The 18088-nt window shown below is 40.2% G+C and overlaps 1 non-coding gene across 1 annotated transcript; it reads right to left on the bottom strand.

Annotated features, from left to right (window-relative positions):
- Nucleotides 1-16946: 16946 nt before the first annotated feature.
- On the bottom strand, nucleotides 16947-17053 carry LOC141650134 (small nucleolar RNA R71). The gene has a single exon (XR_012546191.1). It is a non-coding gene; the product is annotated as a small nucleolar RNA R71 (small nucleolar RNA).
- Between the last annotated feature and the right edge of the window lie 1035 nt (nucleotides 17054-18088).

Genomic DNA, 18088 nt, shown 5'->3' with positions numbered 1-18088 from the left:
TTGGCTATACATGAGACGGTTTAATGCACTACTCCAATATGAAAAATGATTTCAAAAGTTTTCTAACTTCATTTGCATTAAAATAACTCTATTTAGAGTTAAAACCATCTTCGGACCCAAAACCGACTCAGAAACCGGTAACTCGAGTCAACCTGAGTCAAACCGAGTCAAACCAAATCTCGAATGTCAAAAATAATGCCATGAATGTCTTCATCATGTCATTTCCATTAAAATGACTCTATTTAGAGTTAAAACCGACACCGAGCCAAAAACCGACTCGAAATTCAAATCCCGACTCACACGGTCCAAACCCGAGTCAAAGACACAAAATACCTACCCCAAATATCACCTAAGAGGAAGCTTACACGGCTAAGCAAACCTCAATGACCACAAATCACAACCAACAAAACATTGGTTAGAACAAATGCAAAATCCAAATTTGCGAAAGGGACAACACACCCTATTGAGTCACAAGGTACCCCGCGCCTAAAGCAGGTGTCTGCTTAGTCTCTAAGAAAACACAACCGACCTACCATCCCACATTTCTCTATAAATACCCACCATCACACACTACAATCTTCACGCGAGCGTCCGCCCCCTCACATCTCCCTTAAACTTCTATACTCGACTTCCTAAGTCAACAAATCGACACGTGTTTACGACCTACCGATCGTAAACACAAGCCTTACACATATTGTTTGGTACCGTCGCCGTGCATTCGACCGACCCATTCGACCAACTCAACATTAATCAACATGTTTTAATTAACATACTTTCAACTCATTTTCAAAACTAAATCCTTTTTTAAGGCACTCTTTTTAAACTTCTTTGATCGCGAGTAGTCACAACGAGAAAACCGTCTCTAAAGTCGTCTACCACACAAACATCAATACACGTAAGTTTGAGGGTGTAAACAACTCACTTTATTTCATGTATTTACTATTTTTATGAGTCTACATGCATGAACAATGCATAACACAATTCAAATATAGGTTAGACGAGCCAAAACCGAGTTTTGGCCCGAGACAGAAGCCCTTTGGTATGCAAAGAGGCTCGCGCCTCATGTGGGTTATCGGGTCAGACTCATCCGTGTTTGCTCTCGTCTTTCCTCTTTATTTCATTTCTTATTTGTAATCAGTTTTTACCATTTCAAATATTTCAAATCATTTTTTATGACAAGCTTTTTAGCCATAAATCATAATCACCCTTGGTTCCTTATACCATGACGGTTAAATCCGTGACTCGGTGATATTAATTGGTTAATTACATTTTAAAGGAATTTCTATTCTTTTATTTACCATTATAATTCATTTTTATGATGAACATATTTTGACCATTATAAAAATCATCCTTGGTTCTTTATACCATGGCGGTTTATTCCGTGACTCGATGATATTATTGGTTAATTACATTTTAATGAGTATTTTAACACCCTTTTCTTTTATTTAGCATTTTTTCTCATTTGTTTACATTTGTAAACATATTAGTCATAATTCATAATCATCCTTTGTTCTTTATACCATGTCGGTTTAATCCGAGTACGATGACAAACTTGACTAATTACAAATAATTGAACTTAACATAATTAGTTCAAATCAAACATTTTCCTTTTACACATTTTATTATGCTTTTCAAACATGCAAATCCGACAACGAATATTACTAACATAATGGTAATTATTTCGAGTCATGCAAACAATACTTGCAAATTATTTAATCATAAATACGGTTTTAAATAACCTTTTCAAAAACCAGGAGACGCCCCCTTGGGTCGGCTCATGGCTCGCGCCCCAAGGGACCGCCTATTTTCACATTTCAAAACCAGGGCAGAGCCCCTTCCATCGCCAATAGGCTCGCGCCCCAATGGGGCTGCCTGGCGCTGTTCTGCCTCGTTTTTAGCACTTGTCTAGGACGATCCCGATTACGGTTAATCCGAATACATGGCGGATCAGATTGACAAGCTTACGTTTTTACACTTTGTCATTTGACACCCTTTTTCAATAAATGGATCGTGTTAAGCATCATAACCCGAATTTGGTAAATGGATGTTTAATTTCCGTTCTCACATGCAAATCAACCATAAATCCAACTTGACATCTTATGCTTGATATTTGGATTAACAAACCGACTTAGAAAGCTCACATGTTAGGTGAAAACTTTTGGATGTGCATTCATGCATTTTAACCGTTCAATCAACTTTTGCACTTAAACAACCACGATCGATCAGTAGAGGCCGCTAACGCGGGCGGGATTGGGTGTCCGATTAAAGGGCTTCCCAATACGTACCCTCACCCCTTACTCAGAACCTTTGGATAGTGGATGGCCTTATCCAGGGCGCACGAGAGTCATTTTAGGCATAGAATGCTAAAAGGGGGACGAGTCCTTATCTTTAGTACCTATGTCAAGCACCGCTTTTTGCCTTGGTTGATCTAGGTATAAAGTGGATTTCGAACGGGTTCCAAGCATCCCACAAATGCTTGGTGGCGACTCCGAACATCTCTGCATCGTTTCACGGCCCTTGTCGAGACGAAACCGACCGATCTAAAGCGATCCGGTCGAAAGCATTTTACGCCGCCGAGCGTGGCTTTCAAAGAGACCTCTGCATGTCCACATATTGGCCTGGCGTGCAGGTGGCCCGTGACCGCAGATCGGCTTGCGGCCCAAATCCGTAGACCAAGACGTGGCCCATGTCCACAAAATCCAAGAAGTAGGATCGATCTAAGCACGAAAGATGATGAAGGAAGGAGTAAGAAAGGAAGAACGGCACGAAACCCTAGGAAGGGGCGCGCGGCACAAGGAGGAAGAGAGGAGGAGAGAATTTAGGTTTAGAGTTTTGTGAGAATTATGAGAAAAGAAAAGCAAGGGTTTGGTTTCCCCTTATATTTATAGAGAAGCTCATGGGTTTATTCTAGGTTTAGGCCCAAAACTCACCCATCTACACCAAGAACACGTGAGACTCAAGGGAGGAGCGGGTCTTCATCATTTTTCGAGCCCAAAAGATAAGAGACGGATATTTTTCGGAAAATAAAATATGAAATGTGGGAAAATAAAATTATAGAATTATATTATGGAAATTAGGGGTGTTACACAATTAGACAACACCAAATCACCAATACACAAATCCCTTTTTCAATTAACCTAAGACCAAATCAATCATCATCTTGCTTAATGTTAATCGTATCAATTCCCAAATCCCCCCTTCAATTAACCTAACACTACGAAATGAACCAGAATATATGTGAATATTTAAGCACAAATTTCGACATAGGAGCACAAATTGAGTATGTGGGCAACCCAGAAACCGAAAAGGAAACCCATAATATGTGGGGTCGCAGCTGCTAGAACAAAGGCAGAAGAGAAGCAAGGTTGAGACACGGCTGCTGGTTGTCGAGGTGAACGAAAGACGTTGCTCCTAGCGTGGTCTCGTATTGGAATTGGTGCCGACATTGCAGCTGCTACTATTTTTTTTTTGGTGCTAAAGAGGGGCAAAGCCCCGAAAGTTAACTACGAGTTATTACACGGGGAATAGCTACCCCAAAAATGTCTTCCCTAAGAATAGGACTAAAATCGCTAGTAGGATAGTTCAAATGCGTAATTAAAGTACTGGAGTTGACTCCTTTATTTGCGAGGAAGTCGGCCGCTTTGTTGGCTTCTCTATATGAATGTTCCAGCTTGACTGTCCAATGATTTGCAGCTATCAACTCTTTGCATCTCTTGATGATAAACTTCAGACCGTTGCTTACTAGTTGGTTTTCGTTAATAAGGCTAACACAAGGGGAATTGTCCATATGGATCAGAAGCTTTGAAATATTAAGAGACTTCGCTCTCTCCAACCCGGCTAATAGAGCAAGAAGTTCAGCTTTCATAGATGTACAAACTCCACAAGAAAAATAGTAAGCTGTAACAAAATTACCGGTCTCATCTCGAACAATACCTCCCGCTCCTGTCGGGCCCGGATTACCTTTTGAAGCACCATCAGTGTTAAGGAGATACCACCCGTGAGGTGGGGGCAACCAGCGAATAAAAATTTTCGTACTCTGGTGTCTTGGAATTGGGATAAAAAGATTATGTTGATCGAAAGCTTGTTTTGTTACCTCAAATTATTGATAAAGGAAAGCTCGAGGGTCTATAGGATTTTCCCTGTCTCTGCCAAACACAACATTGTTTCGCCATCTCCAAATCCACCAACAAGTAACTGCAAAATAAATAGGCCAATCTGCTGCGGAGACTTCCACATCATTACTCGCGTTCTTGGCTAGCCATTCGGGGAAAGGAGTAAGGAAGAAAAAGTTGTTACCGGGACTAACACCGACTAAAAACCAAATTTGTTTTGAGATAAAGCATGAGCAAAGAAGATGGTCAACCGTTTCTTCTCCTTCACCACAACGGGGACAAAGGGGATCATCACCCATATTTCTTCGTACCCTATTGACATTTACCATTAAACGACCATGTGCAGCTAAGCATAGAAACATACGGATTCTTTGTTGAACTGGGAGCCTCCAAATAGTGCACCAAACGGGAGACTCGGGTATATCATCATAATCAAAGCCTTTTAAGTATCCAAGAGCTGATTTTAAAGTAAATTTACCAGATTACGTACCTTGCCAATATAAAGAATCTTCCAAATTCGGGTCGTTAGATAGAGAAACGGACGACATTTTTTGTAGAATATTCCGTGGAAGCAAGTCGGCAAAAATATCCCATTTCCAACCATTCGATTCACACCACATATCACTAACTGTAGCCCCTAGGATTGTTTCGGGAATATGAGCTATATTATGGTCAGATAAGCAAACCCCATCGACCCAGGCATGGTCCCAAAAGAGGGTTCTTCTCCCATTACCTACCGCAGTAGCTGTGCCCCTCACAATCGTTTTTGCCTGAGCTGAGATGCCTGCCCATACATTTGACATGTTTTGTTTAGCTTGAAAAATGTCAATATCGCACCTGTTATTGCAATACTTGGCTCGTAGGACGCGTGACCAAAGGCTATTCGGTTCAGAGATAACTCTCCAACCCAGCTTTGTGAGGAAAGCTGCATTAGCTTGTCTAGCTGAAACAATACCTAGACCCCCACAAGACTTAGGTTTTTGGATCATTTCCCAATTAATAAGGTAAATAGACTCCTTAATTTAATCTCCTCCCCATAGAAAACGGCGAGCTTTCCTGTCGATCAAATCACAAACCGTCTTAGGAATTTTCGCTGTCTGCATACTGTAATTAGCAATAGTAGTTAAGGTTGATTTAACCAAGGTATCTCGTCCGGCTAGAGAAAGACGCTTCGTAGCCCAACCTGCTAATCTTGAATTATTTTTATCTTCCAAATGAGCAAAGGTATGTCGAGTTACTCTTCCATTAATAGTTGGCATGCCCAAATAAGTGCCGAGATCGTCAGTCTCATCAATCCTGAGAGCATGACTAATCGAACCCCGAATAGTAACGTCAGTGTTACCGGAAAAGAAAACCCGAGACTTAGCTAAGCTTACTTTTTTGCCTGAAGCTTAAAAAAAGCGGTCTAAGACATGTCGCATAACAAGGGCTTGGTCTTCCGTAGCTTCCCCAAAAAACACCATATCGTCGGCAAAAAATAAATTAGTAATAAAAGGCCCATGTCGACCCAAAACTATCGGTCTCCAATTCTTGTTGCGCACTTCAAAATCGATCGCTTGTTGTAACTTTTCGAGGCATATCACAAAGAGATAAGAGGATAAAGGATCTCCTTGTCGAACTCCTCTAGAAGGGACAAATTGCTCTGTCGGTTCTCCATTCCATAAAATTTGCATTCGCAGGGAAGTGACACATTCCATAACAACGTCTACCAAAAGTCTTGGGAACCCCATATCAGTCATCGTGTCTCGAATGAAGCTCCACTTTAGACGGTCATAAGCTTTTTCTAAATCTATTTTTATAGCCATAAAACCCAGCCGACCCTTCTTTTTCCTCATTGAGTGTATAGCTTCTTGAAATATAACAATATTGTCCGTAATTTGTCTCCCCGGGACGAACCCACTTTGAGTCTCAGATATTACGTGAGGCAGTATTTTTTTAATACGATTAGCTAGGGTCTTACTAATGATCTTATAAGCCACATTGCATAAACTTATCGGACGAAATTGGGAGATAAACTCAGAGGAATTTACCTTTGGTATAAGAACAATATGTGTATCGTTGAGACCTTCTGGTAGGCCTTTCCTTTCGAGAGCTTTTATAACCATATCACAAAGGGGCTCTTGGATAAGTTCCCATTTTTTTTGGTAAAATAGAGCTTGAAATCCATCCGGGCCTGGAGCTTTTAATGAACTCATGTGGTTAATTACCTGTTCAATTTCCGCAAAATGAAACGGTCTTGTTAACCAATTCCAATCTTTATTGTTAAAATCTTGGAAAATATCCCACTGTAGTCCGTCTTCTTCAATAGCTGGGCCATCATCAGAGTTTAAATACTTAAAATAGTCCACCACTATCTTTTGTATTTCCGCCTGATCCTCAATCCATACTCGCTATGCATTTTTTAAACTAGTGATACGGTTCCTCCATCTTCGAATTAAGGTGCTCACTTGAAAAAAAGAAGTGTTTCGATCACCGTCTTTGATAAAATCCATATGTCATTTCTGGTACCACAGAAGCTCCTCTCGGGCAAACACCTCCTCTAATTCTTTCCTCAACCTTGCTTCTAATTTAATAAGATAACTTACTCGGGTTTTGGAAAGTTCTCGCTGACATCCTTCGATCCTTGACATAAGCTCCCTTTTTTTTCGAAATATATTGCCAAAAACTTCCTCATTCCAAGCTTGTAATTTATGAGAAAGTTCATCAAGACGGGTGGGAAAAATACCTTCAGATGGCCAATTAGTGTCGATGAAAATTTTAAAATCTTCATGAGTTAGCCAACAAGCTTGAAAGCGAAACGGTCGATTTACAGCGCTCAGCGGCACAAACCCGTTAGGTGAGATAAAAAGCGGACAATGATCAGACGAGATTGCAGGGAGATGTCTAACCATAGCTTCCTCAAACCGAATACCCCAATCAGAATTACATAATGCTCTATCAAGACGGGCACTTTGACGTGTTTCCATGGAATTTCCTCGAGCCCAGGTGTGATTTGGACCGGTGAAAGCTAATTCTATAAGCTCGCAATCTTCAATCCAACTGTTAAAACGTTCACAGCGTCTAGCCATATTCTGATCACCACCGTGTCTCTCGCTAAGTGACCTTGTTTCGTTAAAGTCTCCAGCTATGAGCCATGGCTGATTATTAACCCGCGCAAAATTCTCAAGTTCAGACCAAAGTTCTCTCCTATTCGAAAGATCGGGGCTCGCATACACGGCTGAAAAAAGCCAGGGAATTTCTCCGTTCCTAGCTACCTCGAAAGTTAAATATTGAGCATGCTCTGTTACTGGAGTAACAGAAACGATTTCCTTTTTCCAATAAATCCAAATTCCTCCGCTAAAGCCCACATCATTAACTCTAGCGTGACCGTCATAGCCTAGAATATTACCTAGTTTGATAGCGTGGTCTCCTCCCATATGGGTCTCAACAAGAGCCAGGACCGTAGGTTTATAAGTTTTTACCACTTCCTTTATGGCGGAAATTTTATTTTTGCTAGCAGTGCCTTGCACATTCCATACCATGAATGTGATATGGGGTAAGTTGGGTGACAAATTTGGAATTCTTGTATTCATATGATCTGGAAGATAATTTAAAGACGATAAATAAGCGCGACTTACTAGATTGAGAATGTTATCAACACTCCATGGTATCGATAACTCCAACATTAACTTCGATGAATTGTCTTTCGACACCTGGATCTTGATGTCCATTGTTGGGCTCTCCGACTGTAATACTACGGTTTTCTAAGTCTCTGGGTACTCTATCGAGTAGGCCTTACTCTGTCGAGTAAGGGTGTTTTGCATTTTAAAAATAGTTTCTGACCTGTTGGGTACTCGATCGAGTAACCTTGATACTCGATCGAGTAAGGGGCACTCGATCGAGTACCTCAGCTACTCGATCGAGTAGCCGGTTTACGGGGTGATTATTTGTCGGGTTTTGTTAATAATGCGATTAAGTATATAATTACTTCCGCCACTTTTCTTTAAACACTTTTATAACCTAATTGCTTTCAAAAGAGAAAACAAACTACGTTCTTCGCATCAATCGCATTGTTGGCAAATCCCGGAGCTTGGAAGGTCGGATTTTACCTTCCTTTATACCTTTGTGATCCTTGCGTCGAGGGTAAGATCTACGTACCGTTTTTATAGTATTTTGTTAAAGTTGGTTAAACCCTAATATTGGGATTTGGGGGTTTTGTTGTATTTCGTGATTGGTAGTGATTATATGTTTATATGTTAGGAGGATGATTCGTAGAAGAAGCCTTTTGATATCAGCTGTGAGACCGTCTGATTGTGTTGCTTTCCAGGTAGGGTTTCCCTACTCAGTATTAGTCCCATAATGCATTGTTGGTGTTGTGTGATTGTTGAATATTATCGTATTCGTATTGTGACGGTTGTTGGTTTTGATTGCTGCTTAATGGTTGTGATTGTTTGTCTCTGGTTCTCGAGATGCGTTCTCGGCTGAGTGGAGTCACTTGCGGGAGTGGCTTCACGCCCTAGTTTCGCCCTCCGTGGAACCCGCCACGGGAGGGGATGTGCACATTAATGGGACAGGGTTATCGCTCGGTATGATGAGCGGGGATTTGGTGGGTACGGCTGCGGTCCCCCATCGCGTGGTCTGGTCCAGTGGACGATCGGTGATGAGAGATTGATTGGAGTGGGTGTGATTGTGTGTGTGACCGTGTGAGCTGCTTGTTTACTGTGCTGTTGGTTTATATAAATTGTGTGATCAGTACTGACCCCGTTTAATGTTTTAAAAACTGTGGTGATCCATTCGGGGGTGGTGAGCAGTTATTATATGACGCGCATGGGATAGCTGGGATGAGTCATCACGTGGCAGTTAGAAGTCTTCCGTTGTGTCAGACGATGTTTTAAAGCTTTGATAGTTTTAGTAGTAGACCGTCTGAGGATGTTGCATTTCAGTTTATCAGTTTTGGTTTTGATCATGTAATCATTTAAACTATATTTACTTTTAAGGTACGTTTCCTTATTGTCTTATGATTATCATTGCCTCGGGTAACTGAGATGGTAGTACTTACATGCCTTAAGTGGTCCTGTAAGGTACTTGGAGTATGGGGGTGTTACACCGACACCATGATTTCCAGATAAGGTGCCGCCATCTCCGGCCATGTCGAGATCGACACTACTTGGGTTGGTGGGATTATTTCTATCTGGAGGTTTTGTGGGAGGCAACGAGGTTGAGGGAGGGGGCGGTCTAGATAAGAGAAGTACGGGTGAGGATTCATTGGTTTTACTCAAGTCCTGACCTGGTTTGACAGACGAAACAGAGGTCGAAGAAGCAGGAATAGTTGGATTATTTTTCACGTTTATGGGACTTGTTTTAGTGGTAGGGAAATTTGTAATATCTTGTAGGGCTGGACTCTGGTTTATGAGAATATTAGTTTTATTAATTTTGATGGTATTAGATTGGTTACTAGAATCTTTTTTGTTATAGGTATTTTGATTTTTGGAAATAATAGATTGTGCTAAAAGAGTATTGGTACGCTTATTTAAGGAAGCAATTTTTTGCTTGATTCTAGGGGTTTGAATAATATTCCTTGGGTAAGATATATTTGTAACTGGTATTGGTTCAAGGATTATGGGAGTATTTTGCGGGATATTATTAGAAACAGAGGTATCTTGTAGGACCCTGAATCTTGACCCGGAATTCTTCGAAGATTGACCTAAATTGAAAGCATTTTTTTCATTTCCTTGACCTACGGGTTGGTTGACATTCGGGGTGGCTGGCTTTCTCCGTGGTGGCTTTTTAACCAACATCCAATCGCCAAAATCCGTGCTCTCCTCTGGTCGAAGTCCAGCTTCCAACGAGTGCTCATTGGGAATAACTCCGGGGCCTTCAGCACCTTGGCTTTGGTTGGACATTTCCATATCAGTAGTTCTACTCTCATTCAACGTGCATCCCTCGCTAGAATGACCTAGTTTACCACAATTAAAACAAATCATCTTAAGGCCTTCGTATTGAATACCATAAACCTTCCCATACAATCTGAACTTCGACAATAGGGGTTTGGAAATATCTACTTCGACACTTAAACGAGTAAATTGACCACGTTGGGCAATGGCTGTATTATTATCGATTCTTATTACTTCCCCTATTTTCGACCCTATCTTCTTTAAGAACGTTGCATTGAAATACTCGACTGGCAAGTTCGGAATCCGAACCCATGCTGTTAGCTTGGTGATATTGTCCTCCGAGGGCACGAAATTCAGGACCCATTTCCTGATGGTCAAATAATGATCATCATTCATCCATGGACCTTGTGTCATAACAAAGTCGTAGTCCTGTTTGGATGAAAAACGTGCCACATAGTAGGAGTGTGTGAGATCCGTCAGCGTGAGTTTACCCTTGATCGACCATTTTGCGTTGAGTTTTCGCATAAGCGAAAGATACCCGATATTTTTATCGAACATTTTAATGATAAGCGAGTGTCTCCAGGGTTTGCGTAGGATAGCTTTTTCTTGCCTTGTCAGGCAAATACGAGGACAAAGAGAATCATCATCACTATCCTCATTGTCGTCATCTGAATCGAAATCGACATCATCTAAGGTTAGATCTTCTAACGATTTAAAATCAGCTCCGAAGCCTTGCACTTTCTCCTTATAAGATATTGTTGTTCCGGCATGTGGTTCAACCGGGATTCTAATTGAATCAGACTGAGGGGACTCGGGCAGAACCCGTGGGGTTTCAGCATGAAAAGTTTTGATATGCATAGTCTTCCTCTTCGAGTTTTTTGGCAGTGGAGGAAAGGAGGATCCAGTGTTGATGGACTCTGAGGTTCCCTCCGTGAAGGTGAAAACGGGGGTATTGTTGGTCTCCGGCGGGAGACCTTGGTTAGGGTTAAGCATTCAAAATTGGAGGGATTTTTTCTCTCTCAAGGGTTTGGAAGTTAATGCACTCGTTTTGCAGCTGCTACTGTAACACCCCGTGTTAATTAATTACGATTTCTATTTATTTTATTTCAATAAAATTTGATTATGAAATTTTTTCCAATGTTTTAAGCTATTCTATTAAATTTTAAAAATAAATTTTAAATCCAATTCATATTCTAAGGCAATAAAATAATATTAATTATATATACTTTCATACCAATAGAGTTGGATGATTGTGAAAATCAAATTTCTAAGTTCGTCTAAAAAATTTACCATACTTTACTTTTCGACATAATGTCATAATTTATAATTATTTCCGCTTCAAACTGACTCGATTAAATTTCAAATTTATTTTATTCATCATTTATGAAATACGTTACGCTTTTCAAATTTGGCACGTGACATTTAACACTGTCGGAATTTTTAACTAATGATAATTTATTAACCGTTATTTTCACTTTACAGACGATTTCGAACCCATTATTACAGACGCGTATTAATATGTTCAGTTTCACCGCCCACTCCTATAGAATGCAAGTGGTAGCTTGTTATTATGTGCAAGTGAACTGGTTACTTCTCCAACTATCCAACTTTTTCCCTGTTCACTCACTGCAAAGAACAAACATTCTCTTTTACTCACTTACACCCTATTTATCATGTCACTGTTCAATCGTCATCGTTGTTAATTTCCTCGCCCTATAAATAGGACCATCACCATCGTCACCCATCACCATCTTCACATCGTTTAAACCACCATAAGAGTCTGACATGATACCGAAACTAATATGGTCACCTAAATGCCCTTTACTTACGTTGTCCTAGTAAAAAAAACATGTATACCATAAAACAAACCCGATATCGATACGCCATAGCGTACCACACTACATCATTACTACCACCATTCACGCCTACACCATTCATCATCACCATTCCCGATTGCCACCATTCGTCCCTCTAATCCGCCGCACACACTTGCACCACCGTACTGTCACGACAACAACCACCATTCCCACATTCAATTACCATCAGTCCATCACCATCAACATAAACAATATACACAAACAACCTAAAATCTATACTACCTTCATCACTACCATCTATCATAAAATCAAAACCATTAAACTTGTTTTAGTCGCTGCCGCCCTTTACCCGGAACTCGCCGTTGATCGCCAAACACCGCCGTCAACCGCCGCGACCTTCTCTGCCTTGTTTCCCCTACTCCGGTATCCCATGCCGCCACCTCGCCTTCGTTCAACTACCCTTGCTCTGTTTGTTTTCCGTCGAGTCCAGCACAGGCAACGACCACCGCGTCCTTGTCACACCACCCGTGAGCCGCCATCTCCCTTCCTTCTTCTTCTTCTTCTTCTTCTTCTTCTTCTTCTTCTTCTTCTTCTTCTTCTTCTTCTTCTTCTTCTTCTTCTTCTTCTTCTCCTCCTATCATATCCCTTCTCATCCTTTCTGTTTTTGTCCTGTAAATCGACCACCACAGGTCCGCTCTAGCTGTCGCCTGGACCGCCTGCATCGCCGTCGTCGAGGCTTGCTCGCTGGGCCTTGTCGGTTGTGAGTCGTTTGAGAAGGAGATATTTCTTCTTTTTTAAAAAGGAAGGAAAACTGAAGTAGTTGGTTTGTTCTTATAAGGAAACGTGATTTCCAAAGTGACGGGATTTATTTATATACGCGGACCATCAATAATATAATACTCTCGGGTTGAGTTATTTACGTTTCGTAATAAGACTTGCATCTACGACAACATACCTTAATAATTGAGACGGTTACCTTTGACAAATTATTTTTATTTTAAGACGGTAACCTAATCTTTCTCGTAACCTCCTTAATCTTACAAAACTTGTTTATGTTAATGATATTAATTTTGTTTAAATTTGATTCCATAAGTTTGTTTGTTGTTAAAAATGAATTAGAAACTTTAGACCACTAAATTTATTTATGTCATGTGCAATTGTGTAATCATTATTATAATTATTAAATGGCTAAATAATTTAATTATTGTAACACCACTTATCATTTACCTATTAATATGTCATGAAATATGAGTTACACTATCATTCATTCACATTTTATATCCTTTAAAGTTTAAATACATAATTTTAATTCTAGAGAATAATTATAATAATGTGGTTGTATTATGAAATGTGTTACTTGCCAATGGATGATTTATCTAACTGTTAATTTAATGTTGTCATTATATTTAACATCTTGTTCATATTGCTATTACCAGGTTACTATTATAAATATAAACTATAAACTATGAGATGGTTGAATAAATATCCTTTATAGATAATAACGAGCTTTAATACAATGTAGTCTTTTATACTGATCCAAATCGTGACATCGTCACACGAGGTAAGAAATGAAATGTGATAGTTACGTGTAGTTAGATGGACGACTGTGCTATAATGATACTTAGGAGTCTTAGTATACGGGATAGCTCGAGAGGCGTTCTTTATGGGGCCTTCGAGTATAGAACAACCAACTTCGTAATGGAGTTGTCTAATGAGAAGTGTCGATCGGCGTACAAAGGGCACAAGATATGTCTTTCCAGATTAACTGGGATCATTCGCTGGTGCTCCGAGAGTAGCGAGTGTTTAGCCATTCATAGACAGGGACTTGATCAGTCTCGTACTTCCTTTAGATATCACCAGCACTATACTTTATGCTAGTGTGCACATTCGCAATTTTTATGGCTGGGTGTGCGAGGTGTCGTGACTTGTGGACTATCAGGTCACTTGCAATTCACTCCTTTATGCTATCAGATAAGTAAGTTGATTTATACTAAGGAGTCCGGCCCTGCCGAGCCCTCTGGTGTGAGATGTAAACCATCTTAGGAGTGGCACGGTCTACGAGTATGGTAGATAATTGTACATGTCAGATGAGATGCAAGCCGGGCATGTATAGTTATACACTATGGTGCCACGACTCGTGTGTATATTGGATGCCTATGTGAAAAATGATTTTTAAAATCAAATGGCTACCACCGAATTTTATTTTATTCGTTCTATCGACCCACATGATTAAGCAGACTAAAATATAAATTTATGTGTTACGTGTATTATGTGACTCTTGTTTATGCATTATTGATCTAATTCGCGTGTTTGTTTTTGAATTATTAGGGATGTTAATAGAACGGTTAGGTTGCTCGCGCTCAGCGTGTTGTTGTTATATTTTTTTTCAGGTACCAAGTTGATTAAGAGATGCATCTTTATGAACACTATGGAAATCCAAGAGAGATTTGAATATGGTCTAAGTAGTTAATTTGTAATTTGTATCACGACTAATTTAATTAACCATGTATAAGTGATCCATAGCGATCCGAATTTTGACATAAATTTTTTATTAGACTTAGTTAATTAAGTCCTGTGAAAATCCGGGTTGTTACAGTTGGTATCAGAGCGACCTTGTGACCGTAAAAGAGAATTTAGTCTCAATTACCTAACAAGGGATGCCCTGGGAATACACTGACTTATAAGATCGATAATTGGTTAATAATTAGCACTACTTAGATCACTAAAAATGTGAGATCACCTAGACACAAATAAGCTTTTTCAAATAATATATTGGCGTAGAATGTTTATCAAGGGTAGATATGTTTGAAACATCATGATAGAATTGTTATCTTTTACCTTACCAATATGTTCTATGTTAAATGTTATTTTCAAGCCTAGTATTTACAAGACTCTAATTACTCTTTGACTTAGGAACTTATCTCCTGTCCCCCAACATGAACCTTAGAGTATCACTAGTCCTTAGACGTAACCTTAAAACCGTTACTGACGCGAATTTCTCTGTGATAGGTTATCATGGCAGACTGATACGTGCATAATATATAGTCTTTTTAGCCTATTTAAGCACGCGTTTCTATACATTTTTATACTTTTTTATGGTATTTTGCCCCAAATTGGCTACTTTGGTTCGTTTTGTCCATTTTTTAGAAATGAACGCGAAAGTAGTGGAATCATACTCTTTTTCGTCCTTTTTGCATGCATTTAGAGGAGACGAGATTTTTCCAGAGTGAGATACTGCACTTGAAAGCATCATGGCACGGATTACGAGGCATTTAGGCACGGACTTGAGCTGAAATGAAGACCAAGAACTCGATCGAGCAGTTTAATCACTCGATCGAGTGATTTTTACGTCCCAGATTGGTCGATCGAGTGGTTTTCCACTCGATCCTTAGCCTGCAGAAAGACCAGTTACTCGATCGAGTAACTTTCTACTCGATCGAGTAGATTTTCTGAGGTGTTGCTCGATCGAGTGGTTTTAATCCACTCGATCGAGTGGTTTCGCTGATTATGGGCTTTAAACAGCCCGTGTGTTGTTTAATTTCGCAAAACTTAAGTACTTTACTATTTAAACCTACGTTAACTAGGTTATTAGGATCAGATCTTTTTTTTATCTACTTTTCAATTATCAAACTTTTACTGCGTACTTCATTCCTCTCTACTGTAACTTTATTTCGGGATTACTTTCGCTTGGATTTTGTGTTCTTTACGCCGGATTCGCATCGATTGTAATTCTTTCTCTTCTCTTATTAATAATTAATCTCTTGTTGCTTTAATTCTTTGTTTCGTTACATTTATTCTTCTGCCCTAATTTACTTTTATGCAATTTATTGTTTATTTCATTATGTTTACTTTGAATTTTATCTCATTTGTTAGTTTAATTAGCGACATGAGTAGCTAAACCCCTTTCATGTTGGGATTAGGGGATCTGCGGTAGGATTGTGACGATGTAGTAAATGAAACAGATGAAATAATTACGAGACTCTGTCACCATAGCAATTTAACTGTATTTATTCAACTTAGTTGAGTGCACACTTCTGAGTTAACCTTTAATCTGGCTAAAATTAATCCTAGATCGAAAGATTGGACTAAATAGGCCTGCTATGAACAGTAGACTACCCTGACGAGAATGAAAGTTAAGTTAGTGGTATTTTAGGATAGGAAGTGGATCGAAAGGACCTTTCAACATCCGTCTTACATTAATTCGTCTGAGTCATTTACAGCTGAGTCACTGGACTACCGTAGTGAACCAAAATCCTGACATGTCCCTCTCTATCTGATAGTTTATCCTTTTTCTCTGCTTTTATTGCTCTTACCCTTTATTCCTCTTTCCTTTAAATCTCGTAGTTTAGATAACAAATCAAACAACCCCCCCCCCCCCCCCCCATTTGTGATCAAATAGACGGACTTCTACAAATATCTTGCCTCCTGCATGAGATCGACCCGACTTCCCTAGCTATATAGTTAGTTGAGTTAGTTTATTTTTGACAATTATACGACAAACGTGTCAAATTTTGGCGCCGTTCTTGGGGAGGCAATTGTCCTATTTGTTGTTGTTCCGTTTATTTTATCTCTCTCAGAAATTTTCAATCCTTGAGGCCGTTCTTATTATTTTCTTTCGGTGTTGTTTATGCCCGTGTCGACAGGTTTGAATTAGTTTCACTGATTGAAACCGGAGAGATTATTCAAGCATAAACTCCGTCTGCTAAGGAAATCACGAAAGGAAGACTTGAGTACTTTCGAGCGAGCTAGATCATTCCCTTTTCGCGGAAGACAAATCCGATTTCTACAATAAAGATGCCAAAGCTTTCCAGTCATTCAGTGCCTAAAGCATCCTCTATTCCGAAGGGTTTCAATCTCCAGACTGAGGATGGTAATACATTCGATATCCGTCCTTCTTATATCAATCTGGTGGAGAGGAATATCTATAGAGATGTGGCAGGTGAAGATCCGAGGAAGCATATGGAGACCTTTACCGATTACTATTCTACTATCCCCGCCACTAAGGGGGTAACTCAGGACAAGATTAAGGAAGTTCTATTTCCTTTATCTTTAGCTGATTCAGCCAGGGAGTGGCTGACTGACTTGGACCGCACTCTCTTGCTCTTGCATTTTATAAGAGATATTTCCCTCCACAACGCACCAATTTGCTGAGGGCCAAGATTACTAGTTTCAGACAAGCTCCCGATGAAAGTTTCTATGAAGCATGGTCACGATTCAAGAAGTTGGTGAGGTCTATCCCTCACCATGGTTTTGACCCATGGTTTCTAGCTAATCAGTTCTACAATGGGCTGTATGCCGACCAGAGAGCCATACTTGATGCGGCATCTAGTGGAAGATTTCAGGAGAATACAGATGATGATACTTGATGGTCCCTTATTGAAGAGATGGCGAATCACAGTGCTGAATATGGTAACCCGAGGGATGGGATTAGGATAGTTCATGCACTCGATAAGCAGGTTTTGGCCCAGCTGGAGACCATGAATGCTAGGTTCGACAAGTTGGAATTACAAGCTGCTGGGGAGCCTCAGACGGTCCATGTTCTTACTAGGGGAGAGACCATTTCATGTGAGAGATGTGGGAGTAATGATGGCCACACTGCTGTTGGCTGTCTTGTAGAGAAGGAACAAGTCCTTGCCTTTCAACAATATAAGCAAGGAGGGGGTTCCTATTACAATAATCAAGGGGCAGTCCATCCCAATCTGAGGTGGACTAGTCAGAATGTGCTCAATCCTGCTCCTCCTCCGCACCAGCAGCAACCTTATGTCCCTCCACACAAGAATCAACAAGGCTTTCAAAAGCCCCCTTCTTTTACTCCTCCTAACCATGGTGCATCATCTTCCGGTGGGGTGAGTGAAATTGGTGAGCTTAAGTCTATGTTGCAAGCCTTCACGAAGCAGTGGCAATTGAGTGATCAACAGAAAGACGCGTCCATAAAGGCACTTGAAACTCAAGTTGCCCAATTAGCCACTAATCAGTCCACAAGAAAGCAGGGTCAATTACCGACTCAAAATGAGAAGAATACACACAAGACGGTAAATTTCATCAATCTGAGAAGCGGTCGTTCATATGAGGGACCGGAAATGCAGAAATCGACCCGAGGAGAGTCAGAATCGATGGTGAACAGTGTTCGCGAAGAAAATGAGCTCACGGCAAAGAAAGTGCTCGATCGACTGGTTTCAGGTGGTCGATCGAGCAGATTTGGGGACGAAATTGGTCGATCGAGTGAAAATACCACTTGATCGAGTGAACAGGAAAGGCAGAATGGTCGATCGAGTAGTTTTTCTAC

This window comes from Silene latifolia, chromosome 3 (assembly GCF_048544455.1).
Source record: "Silene latifolia isolate original U9 population chromosome 3, ASM4854445v1, whole genome shotgun sequence".
Taxonomy (NCBI): Eukaryota; Viridiplantae; Streptophyta; class Magnoliopsida; order Caryophyllales; family Caryophyllaceae; genus Silene; species Silene latifolia.
Note: the sequence above shows the minus strand (reverse complement) of the source record. Positions and strands in the feature narration are given on the sequence as shown.